Below are 12,101 nucleotides of genomic sequence, written 5' to 3' on the forward strand. Positions count from 1 at the left end.
TGGATAAGTATGTGAAAGGAAATAATTAGAAGAGTTTGGGTTAAGGTACTACTGATTCTTACATGGATCTAGTGGCTAAATAGTCAACTCTGGAATATAACCATTCTGTGACTGGATTATGTTTGGCCTCTGGAAGTGTTGTGTTTTGATAGACCCAATTAACCAAATTGAACGCTGGTGATTTTGAAGGTTGTTTAAGATTGAAGCCCTCATCTCATAATTAATCACATTCATAAGACACCAATACCCTATCATATTTTAGGCACTGATGAAGTTCTTTATGTATGACCATTGTTCCCCTCATTGGTGATCAGCCACAAATTATGAGCATAAGAGCTAGCTGAATTGGAGCTGTAAATCCACTTTCCTGCTTGTGCCCAATGAAAAGAGATTTTGTGTTCCAGGAAATTCATATTCACTTCCTGAACACCCCAAACCTCCCTTCTCCTCAGACATAATGAACCCTCTTCCCTCCTCTGATCCCAGCTCTCATCCATGCCAGGTTTTCACCATTCCCTCTGACCTTCCCCCTCTCTGAGGCAGAACGTTCCATCCTCAGTAAGGGCCTCACCTTTGTCCCCCTGTGCCCACACCTCAGTGAGTTCCGTGCCCATCATGACGCTGACTTCTTCTGCCACCTCCGTCTCTGAGCCTATTTCTTTGTCAAGGATCTCCACTTGCACCAGTGATCCCCTCCTCCTCTTCCTGGATACCTCACCCTGGTCTGCCTGCTCTAGACCTTTTCATTGCCAATTACCAACAGGACATCAACCGTCTAGACTTCAACACTCCTCTCTCCTATTCTAACCTAACTCCTTCCGAACACTTGGCTCTCCACTCCCTCTGCACCAATCCTAACTTCACCATCAAACCCACAAATAAGGGAGATGCTGTAGTAGTTTGACGTACTGACCTCTACCTTGCTGAGGCCCAGCACCACTCTCAGACACTTCCTCCTACATACCCCTCGAACAGGACACCACTAAGGAGAACCAGGCCATTGTCTCCCACACCATCACCAATCTTACTGATTCTGGGAATCTCCCATCTACCGCCACCAACCTCATAGTTTCCATACCCTGCACTTCCCGTTTCTACCTCCTATCCAAGATCCACAAACCTGCTTGTCCAGGTTGACCTATTGTCTCAGCTTGTTCCTAACCCACTGAATTTATATCTGCATACCTCAACTCTGTTTTATCCTCCCCTAGTTCAGTCCCTTCCTACCTACATCCGTGTCTCTTCACAGGGTCTGGATCTTTTCAATCATTTCAGGTTCCCTGACCCCCATCATCTTATTTTTACTATGAATGTCCAGTCCTTATACACCTCCATCCCCCATCAGGAAGGCCTCAAAGCTCTCTTTTTTTCTGGACACCAGACCTAACTAGTACCCCTCCACCACCAGTCTCCTTTGCTCCTTTGGCTCCTTCCACTTCCTTCAAACAAAAGGTGTAGCCAAAGGTACTCACATGGGTTCCAGCTACGCATGCCTGTTTGTTGGCTATGTGATACAGTCTATGTTCCAAGATTACACTGGTGACCATCCCACTCTTTTCCTATGCTACATCGATGATTGCATTGGTGCTGCTTCCTGCACCCACACCGAATTAGTTGACTTCATCCACTTTGCCTCCAACTTCCACCCTGCCCTCACATTTACCTTATCCATTTCCGACACCTCCCTCCCCTTTCTCAATCTCACTGTGTCTATCTCCAGAGACAGCTTATCCACTGATATCTATTATAAATCCACAGACTCCCACATCTACCTGGACTATACCTCTTCCCAGCCTGTTGCTTGCCATCTCCTTCTCTCAATTCCTCTTCTGCCACATCTGCTCACAGGATGAGGCTTTTCATTCTAGGATGAAAGATATCTCCTCCTATTTCAAAGAAAGGGGCTTCCCTTCCTCCACCATCAACGCTGCTCTCAACCAAACTTCTTCCATTTCATGCACGCTTCTCTTACCCCATCCCCATCCTCCCGCCACTCTACCAGGGATAGTGTTCCTCTTATCCTTACCTACCACTCTTATCAGCCTCCATGTCCAGCACATAATTCTCTGAAACTTACACCACCTCCAATGGGATTCCACCACCAAGCACAACTTTCCCTCCCCCCCCCCCCACTTTTTGTTTTCCGCGGGGATCACTCCCTACATGACTCCTTTGTCTATTCGTTCCCCCTCACTGATCTCCCTCCTGGCACTTATCCTTGCAAGCGGAACAAGTGCTACCCCTGCCCCTACACTCCTATGTAACTACCATTCAGCGCCCCTAACCGTCCTTCCAGGTGAGGTGACACTTCATCTGTCAGTCTGTTAGGGTCATCTACAGATGCAGATGTACTTTTGAAGACAATTAGGGATGTCTTGCTAACAATTTCGGTCCTCCCGGCATGACCTCCTGTATATCGGTGAGACCCGACATAGATTGGGAGACCGCTTCGCTGAACACCTACACTCCGTCCGCCTGAGAAAGCAGGATCTCCCAGTGACCACCCATTTTGATTCCACTTCCCATTCCCATTCCAGTATGTCTATCCACGGCCTACTCAGCTGACTTGATAAGGCCACCCTTAGGATTGAGGAACAACACCTTAAATTTTGTTTGAGTAGCCTCCAACCTGATGGCATGAACATTGATTTCCAGTAATGCCCCCATCACACCCCTCTCCTCACATTTCCCATCCCCTTTCCTCTCTCTCACCTCATCTCCTTGCCTGCCTATCGCCTCCCTCTGGAGCTCCTCCCCCCTTTTCTTTCTTCCATGGCCTTCTGTCTCTTTTAGCAATTTACTTACCAGCTCTTTACTTCATCCCCTCCCCCTTCAGATTTTACCTATCACCTTGTATTTCTGTCTCCCCTCCCTCACCTTTTAAATCTACTCCTCAGCGTTTTTCCTCCAGACCTGCCGAAGGGTTTTTGGCCTGAAACGTCAACTGTACTCTTTTGCATTGATGCTGTCTGGAGTGCTGAGTTCCTCCAGTGCTTTGTGTGTGTTTCTCTTCTTCCATTGCAAGTGACTTACAACCACTGTCCCAATGACACCATCTTGGTATTGAATATTTTCTAAAGCAGCCTGGTTTAATTCCAGAGCTGGTTGCACTTTACAGCTGGCAAAAAATGGCACTGTTTGGTGGGAATCAAAAACAATTGAAGACAGCTTGCACCTGTAAAAGAACCTTTTGTGGCATTCAACCTGTCTTCCATCCAGTGAAGTTCCTTCAAGAAGTCGCAGTCAAAGCTGTGGAAAGTGGAGCGCTATTCAACACAATACCAGAAGCAGTAATTAACTGAATAGTTTCATCTGTTAGGTATTGGTTAGAATATTATTACTGCATGCACTTTGGTGGGTCATTGTAATGTTTGCAGAACCATAAGACATTTAGCTTATTCCTGATATATTGACATTGTTAGCAAGACATCCCTAATTGTCTTCAAAAGTACATGAGAATAGTGGTTATAATTTCTGAAATGCCCAAGTTTGACTTGGACTCACTGTAGTTTTGGTCTTAACTCTGAGTCAGCCAGACTCTGCTTATTCATGCTGACTCAAACTTGGTGCTTTTATATCACAGTCTCTGACTGGCTTGCTTAAAATGCATCAATTAGTCAGAGAGATAACAGCATTGAAACAGACCCTTTGGAGCAACTTGTCCGTGCAGACCATGTGCCAATTGGATCCTATAGCGTGAAAAGTCTTAAGATCAGGGCACAGGGTGTGGTAACACAGGGGATAAATTTCTTGACTAATGTTTAGTGGCCTAAATACAATGAGTTTGAGTCTCGTAATAGTAGTTGGAGAATTTAAATTCAAGTGGTTAAAAATGAAAGTGGAATAAAAGAAAAGCTGCTTTCATATTAGTGACCATGAATCCACAAGATAGTTATAAAATGGAACTTCGAGATGAAAATCTGGCACTCTTGACCTTTAATTAGCAAAATCAGCCTTTTGATATAAAGGCATTTAATTATTTGCTTTAAGTTCCTTAGTTATCCGGAGGTTTAAAATTCAGAAAAAAATGTTAGAGTCCCCCAATAATAAACAGGGAATTGTAACTTATGAAGTGATGTGAAATAGGAAAGCTGTGTTAGGAAGGATAATCATGAGTAAGTGTATTGTCCAGATAAGGAAAAATATCAGCCATGTTCGCATTCTGAATTTCAGCCCCCACCTCACTCCACAGAGGAATGATTTATTCTTAACTGCCTTCTAGAATGCCCTGAGAGAACCCTTCTAGTTATCTTGATAGGCTATATATACCCTCAGCTAGGGCATTTAGTCTGAAAATAAGGGGTTGGCCATCCAGGATAAAGATGAAACTTCTTTAGTAGTAAATCTTTGGCATTCCCTACTTGAGGGCCATGGAGCCTCAGTCATATAGTACATTCAGGACATAGATCAATAGATTTTTCATATTAAGGAAATGAAGAGATTATATTAATGTAGGAAATGGCAATGCAAGAATTGATCAGCCATGATTTAAATGAATAACAATGCTGGCATGTGAGACAAGTGGCCAGTTCCGAAGGTATCACGGGAAAACATGGTAATTAATTCTGATGGGATTTTGAGGAAAAGGCACTGCTTTATCAAAATCGCGATCACTTGTGGATTTAATCCCATGCTATCTTATGGTTCCATATCTATCACCCAACAAAATGGTGACAAATATCTGCAAGGAGAAACAAAGGAAGATGATGACTTTCAAGTGGCTAATGCAATTGTTAGTATAAGTGCCTCAGAAAGTATGCATGTACACCCTAGGTCACTTGCTTATTACTTCAGATTTGCTGTGGTTCCCTGTTATAAGTCAGGCTGACATCGTTTAGTCCAGATCCTGCAGCAAATAATTGATGTGCTGCTGTGTCCTTGAATGGACATGGTGCAGTGGAGGCTGTCTAAATTGCTATACAGTTGACTGAGTCAATTGAGAGTTGGAGACACGAGACTGCAGATACTGGAAACTGGAGCAAAAAACAAACTGCTGGAGGAAATCAGCAGTTGAAACATTATCTGTAGGGGGACAGGGGAAAGGAATAACCAATGGTTTGGGGAAAGACTCTGCATAACGACTGAGAGTGGAGAGAAGAAGTAGCCTGTATAAAGAAGACAAGGGCAGGTAGTTGATTGAGGGAGGGGTTATAGTTGATATGCAGAAGTGGGAATGGGGGCTGGTGGATAGGGTAGAGTTGGGAGACAGAGGCAGGTGGCCTTTAGGTGGAATAAAAAAGGAACACAAGAGGCAGATGGAGCCATTTGTGGGAAGGGAAGAGTGGAGAAAGGCTGGAGGGTGATAACTGGGGTCAAAGAGGCAACAAGTGCTGGAATCCGATAAGTAACGAAGGTGAAAGTGGAAGCCATGAAGGGCTCAGACAACCAGAAAGGGCGGGGAGGAATATAGTGGTTGGTGGGGTTCTGGAGGTGGGGTATGGGAAAGGGAACCAAAATGGAAGGACTACATTGGAAGAGGAAAGAAAGCGGAACACACGTGTTAACGATCACTTGAAATTGGAAATTATAATGTTCACACCATTGAATTGTATTCAATCAGGCAGAATCTGAGGTGCCGTTCATTGAGTTCATGTTAGACCTCACCCTGAGAATGGAGAAGGCTGAAGATGGACAGGGAAGTGTGGAAATGGGAAGGGAAGCTCTGATGCCATATTTAAGTTTGCTAACAACAGCATTGTTGTTGGTTAAATCAAAGGTGGAGATAAATCAGCATATAGGACGGAGATTGAAAATCTGGCTGAATGGTGTTACAACAACATTCACTCCCTCAGTGACAGCAAAACTAAAGAGTTGATTATTGACTACATGAAGAGGAAACTAAGGTCTATGAGCCAGCCCTGATCAGGGAATCAGAGGGAGAGTGTTAGTAACTTCAAATTCCTCTGTGATATTATTTTAAAGGAATGACAGCACCTCTACTTCTTAGAACTTAGTGAATATTTAGCATGTTATATGAAACATGCTATCTGACAAACTTCTTTAGATGCGTGGTGGAGAGTGTACTGACTGGTTGCATCACAGCCTGGTATGGAGACACCAATACCCTTGAATGAAAAAGCCTACAAAAGGTAGTGGATATAGCCCAGTCCTCACAGTAAAGCCCTCTCCACCACTGAGCACAGTTACATGGAATTCTAACACAGAAAAGCAGCATCCATCATCAAGAACCCCCACCATCCAGTCCATGCTTTTTTCTCATTGCTGTCATCAGGAAGGAGGTACAGGAGCCTTAGGTCCAACACCACAAGGTTTGGGAACAGTTATTACCCCTCAACCACCAGGCTCCTGAACTGGAGTGGATACCTTCACTCACCCCCAAACTGAACTGATTCCACAACCTATAGGCTCACTTTCAAGGACTCTACAACTCGTGTTCTCGATATTATTTATTAATTTATTATTGTTTTTCTTTTTGCATTTGCACAACTAGTTTTCTTTTGCACATTTGTAGTTTTTCATTGATTCTGTCTGTTTCTTTGTATCTACTGTGAATGCTTGCAAGAAAAGGAATCTCGGTGGTACAGTATATGGCGATATATATGTATTTTGATAATAATTTGTTTGTACTTTGATTTGAAATGGCATATAACTAGGAGCTAGGGATGGCCATTAAGAACAGAGCACATCTGCTCTACACACTGGTTGCCTAGTTAGCCCTTGGTCCCTTAAATGTGTAGGAGACCACATAAAGAGCAACTGCAGTAGACAATGTGGAAGTGATGTTCACCTGGAAAGGCTCTGCAGGTCCCTGAAATTAACTGCTCCTGTTGTTGCAGAATTGAGAGTTACTGAGGAAAGCTGTGAAACATTTTTGACGTTACCTGCTTAACTAAGCTCTGGGAAGCAAAACAATCTACTATACAAATGGGCCAGGAACTGGCAATTTAAGTTCCAATCAGCTTCTCTGATATGGGGAGCCCAATGCTTTCTCTGGTATTCTGCCCAGGGCGCTGTTGAGATTATTCTGCTTCATTACTCATATGTTCCACATATCTGGAGGAGTATCCACCTTAACTCACAATAGTGATTGTCCTTCGTGGCTTCTGTCCTTGTATCAGCTGATGGTGGTGTTTCACCAGAACTACAAACATGCTTAAAGAATTTGATTTTGAATGCTGCTGGCTATTCTGTGATGAGTGGTTTCAACAGCACCAAATCTCAAGTGGCATGAATGGTACTGACTGCTTAGCATGACCTTTAGAAGGGACAGACATTGACACTACCTGTGATTTAGATCCTCTGTGTTTGCTGCAAATCTCCCTCAGTTAGGTACAGCAACAGGCCTCTCAAAGTATTGGAAATAATCAACAGAGCTGGCAGCAAGTACAGATGGAATCATAAATAATGCCCTGGTTAAGGTTTCAACTGTTACGTTGTTGATACAGTATTTCATTTTAGCAGTTCTGTAAAAGCAGTGTGTTCTGCTGGTAGACTGTTCTGGTTTTGGCTAAAAGATAAGGGGCTAATCTTTTGGCTGAAAGATAGTGTTCAACTTAAGAATGTAGTGTCAGCTAATCAGAATGGTGGAATTGGGGAGAAGGTTCTAGAGACAGCTGGGCAGAGTGAAATTTGTGAAGGACAGTTTTTGGTGGGAGCTGCAGAGAGGATAGGAAGGAAGATTAGATTCTACTTTATTGTCAATGTGCTGAGTACAGATACAAGGCCAAATGAAATGCAGTTAGCATCTAACCAGAAATGCACAGAATAGTGTTATTTACAAAATAACTGCAAATAAAAAGTAAGTGCTACAGCACACAAATATAGAAGTCCTGAGACAGTACAATATGGGTGCAATACCGCTTAGTGCTGTGATGTGAGGTTCAGCAGGGTCACAGCCTCAGGGAAGAAGCTCTTCCTGTGCCTGCCGGTGCGGGAGCAGAGGAGGGTAAAAAGTCCATGGTTCATTCCAAAGTAGACCTTTGGAATGCCAAAAGCCAAGAAAAGGAAACCTAGTTTCAAAGGTAGATCCAGTGAAGTACAGTGAGGATAGAGATTTAAGCGAAGTATGGGCAAGGTTGATTCTGATTAAAGCCTTCAAGTTTCTGCTCAGAGGAGGATACCAGTCGAATTACAGTTCAAGGTGCAGACAAAATCAGCCTTAGTAAACATTCCACATGTGTGAAAGCATTGGACTGAAGCAAACAGCCTGAGGTTATAACACTTTAACAATCCTAATCTATTCTTATTTTCTGTGAGAGTAGCACAGTACCAGATTTATAAGTAACATGTGAAAAGAAGCCACAGAGAGAGATAGCATGAAAACAGACTCTTCAGCCATTGTCCATGTCAGCCACTGGAGGAAGGATGCACGGCAAGGGTGTATGGATCAAACACCTCATTACACATGGTTCTATTTTTTAAACTCCCTGATGTTTATCTCATTTTCAAAAATGTTTGATTGATAACTATTTCCTGCTTTTAATTTAACAACCAGGTTGTATTTTTGTGAAAGGTGTCACAGCCTGTTATTACCATGTCAGGGAAAGAATTTTTGACCGTATATGAACCTCAATGACACAGTTATACAGCCTCTAGAAATTTATATCAGGGATTTATGTATTCAAGTAGTTTCAATGCCTTTTTATTCCTTTATGCTCTACAGAACCAAATTTAACCTTGCTTACTGGCATCCTTTTAACAAACTTACCTCAGCAGTAATGGCAGATAAATGGAACGGCTATTTTATGAGCATATTTACCATAGTTGGGATTATTCAATGGCTACCTTGAAGATTTGAAGAGAATGATTTGTAAAATCCATGCCAGATATTATAATTTAGATTTTTATGCATTTTTGACAGAAGTACTTAGAAACCCATTGTTTAAAAAAATTAACAGAAACAAATTGCCATAGGTTTAATTGAGTAAAAAAAAGACCACTAATAAGATACTTTGTGATTTGATGTCTTTGGCTCATGTCCAGCAGTGTGAAGGCAATGGACTGAAGTGCCGGAGGTTAAATCTCACTGACAGTTAGCCTTGAGGCACTTCAGGTATTACGTTGCCAAGCACATCTCTGCTCATTTGGATGCTGAGTAAAATCAGCACATCATAGGAAGGGTCAGGTCTCTCCAGAATGCTGCACCATTTAGTGAAATCATGTCTGATCTGACCTTCATCTCAATTCCATTGTTCTGCCTGTTTCCCATAATCTTTGACGTGTCCTTGTGTTCAAAATAACTGTCCATCTGCCCTTGAATATGTTCAATGATTCGACCTCTGCCGTCTAGGGATAGAAAATCTTTTTGAGAGGACAAATTGCTCCTCATCCCTACCTTCAATGGGCACCTGTTATTCTAAGACTATGCTCTCTAGTTTGAAGTTCTCCCACAAGAAGATTTATCCTATTGGCATCCAAATTGTCAAGCACCCTCTGAACCTTACATGCCTGTTCTAAATTCCATTTAAACTGTTGAACTTTTGATCATAAGACATCCCCTTTCTCCCATGACCAACCTGTCACCAGTCCTTACAAATCACTCAAAATCATTTAAGTGTGTACAGTTATACTTGCAAAAAAAACTGATTTTTTGTGTTATATTTATTATTGTGGACTTCTAACTATTGCAACCAAATACAACATCCATGCAACACCTGATCTTGACTGGAAATTCACAAACCAAGTCAATTATTTCTTTTCAGTTCCTTCAGCTTTTAGTGTTAATGTAATGATCTTTGTTTCTTGATTTCCTTTTGCAGCTGGTTATGATTATTGTTGAAATAATGCTCAGTCATCAGTGACCAGAAAAAAAAAAGTTTGTGTGGCCCTGCTGCTACCTGATTCTTCCTCTTCATTGCTTGATTGCTGTATTATCAATCATCATTTTTTAATATACAAAAGGAGATTAAAATCTAAAATTATCCACGTAGTGATATGGTCATAGAGAAATACAACACAAAAATCAGTCCGTCTGCACCAGTCACAACAACCTTTTCAAACTAATCCCGCATTCCTTGCATTTTTATGCTTCCCAGATTCTCATCAGCCCTACTGTTCATCCACACACTACAAATGACACAATCAGAAGCAGGTTTGATATCACTGGCATATGATGTGAAATTTGTTGTTTTACAGCAGCAGTATATTGCAATACATAATAATTTATATATACATATTCAAGCTCCTGTACCTTCTGCTCGATGGTATCACTGAGAACAGGGCATGTACTAAGTGATAGGGGTCCTTAATGATGGGCATTGCTTTTTTGAGGCATCACATTTTGAAGGGGTCCTAGATGCTGGGGAGCCGAGTGCCCATAATGGAGCTGGCTGAGTTTAGAACTTTCTGCAACTTTTTCCAATCCTGTGCTCCTCCATACCTGCAAATTGCTACAGATGTACCGTGGAGAGCACTCCAGCCAGTTAGAATGTTTGCCACGGCACATTATTGAAATTTGTGAGTGTCTTAGGTCTCATACCAATTCTCCTCAAATTCCAAATGAAATGTAGCCACTGTCATGCCTTCTTTGTAATTGCATCAATATATTGAGCACAGGATAGATCCTACTGATACACTGGAACCTGGAACTGCTCACCCTTTCCCCTTCTGCTCCCTCAATGAGGACTGGTGTGTGTTCCCTCGACTTCCCCCTGTACTGTGAAGTACATCATTACAGTAGATGTGTGTGTCATTGGGCGATAGTCATTGAGTCAGCTCATCCTTTTGATTGTTGCCCTTTTGAAGCAGGTGGGAAACTTCTACTGCAGCAGTGAGAGATTGAAAATGTTCTTGAACACTTGCGTCAGCTGGTTGGCACAGGTTTACAGAGCACTACCAGGTACACCATCAGGGCCCAACACCTTCTGGGGTTCATCCTCTTGGAAGATGTTCTGATGTCAGCCTCCAAGGTAGAGATCACTGGGTCATCAGATGCTGCAGGCATTTGCACAGCAGTGGTTTTATTCTCCTGTTCAAAGTGTGCATAAAGGGCATTGTGCTCTTCTGGGAGTGAAACATCACTGCCTTTTGTGAAGTTACATTTCACTTTGTAGGAAGTAAGGGCCTGCAAACCCTGCCAGAGCCGACATGCATCCGATTCCATCTCTTACCTGAACTGGAAATGTTTTTTGCCCTTACAATAGCCTTCCATAGGTCATACCTAGACTTCTTGTATAGTTTTGGATCACCAGTCTTGAATGCCACAGATCTAGCCCTCAGCAGATCACGAATCTCCTGGTTCATCCACAGCTTTTAGTCTGAGTATGTCCAGTATATTCTCAAAGGCACACACTCATCCACGCAGGCCTTGATGGAGTTGGTGACAACTGTGGTGTATTCATTCAGATTCAAGGATAAATCCCTGAATGTTGTCCAGTCCACTGACTCAAAGTGTCCTGTAAACGCTCCTCCGCCTGGTCCCTTAACCATACCTTCTTGGTCCTCACCTGTGGTCTTTAGTCTCGGCCTATACACTGGGAGTAGAAGTACAGTCAGGTGATCAGACTAATTAATTCACCAACCCCCACATCTTTGCAATGTGGGAGGAAACTGGACCTACTGGAGGAAACCCAGGTGATCACAAGGAGAATATGCAAACTCCACACAGACAGTACCTGAGGTCACAATTCAACCCAGCAGTCTGTACTGAGAGACAGAGACACCACTGGTAAATTTTCATAATGAATGAAACTTTTTTTATTCAGACATATTCTCATATCACACATATGTGCGTGTGTGTGTGTGTTTGTGTAAGGTGGGTGTGTATCTTTCAGAGACTTTTGGGGAAATAGATTACGACTGAAAGCCACATGACTGAGGAAATGAACTGAAAATGCTCCACATAATTTCTATCAAATCAACATGATCTAAAAATAAACAGTTTTGATTCATGTCAGACTGGAAATGTGTTTTGTAATTAGCTCTTCCATAAGTCCCCTTCTCTATTATTCTTTCAACTTAAAATGTCACTGTAGTTCATTCTCCTATGGTTGTTGGTTTTGAGGCTTCCATAGATTTTTTTTATTACTCAAGTTGAAAGTACACTGGCAAAATTGTTTCTGATCATACTCACTGTATTCTTGGTTTGAGTGTTCCTTCATGATTTTGTAATCAAGAATATTGTTATGTCTGGCTTATTCTAA

The sequence above is a fragment of the Hypanus sabinus genome, chromosome 8, assembly GCF_030144855.1.
Source record: "Hypanus sabinus isolate sHypSab1 chromosome 8, sHypSab1.hap1, whole genome shotgun sequence".
Lineage (NCBI taxonomy): Eukaryota > Metazoa > Chordata > Chondrichthyes > Myliobatiformes > Dasyatidae > Hypanus > Hypanus sabinus.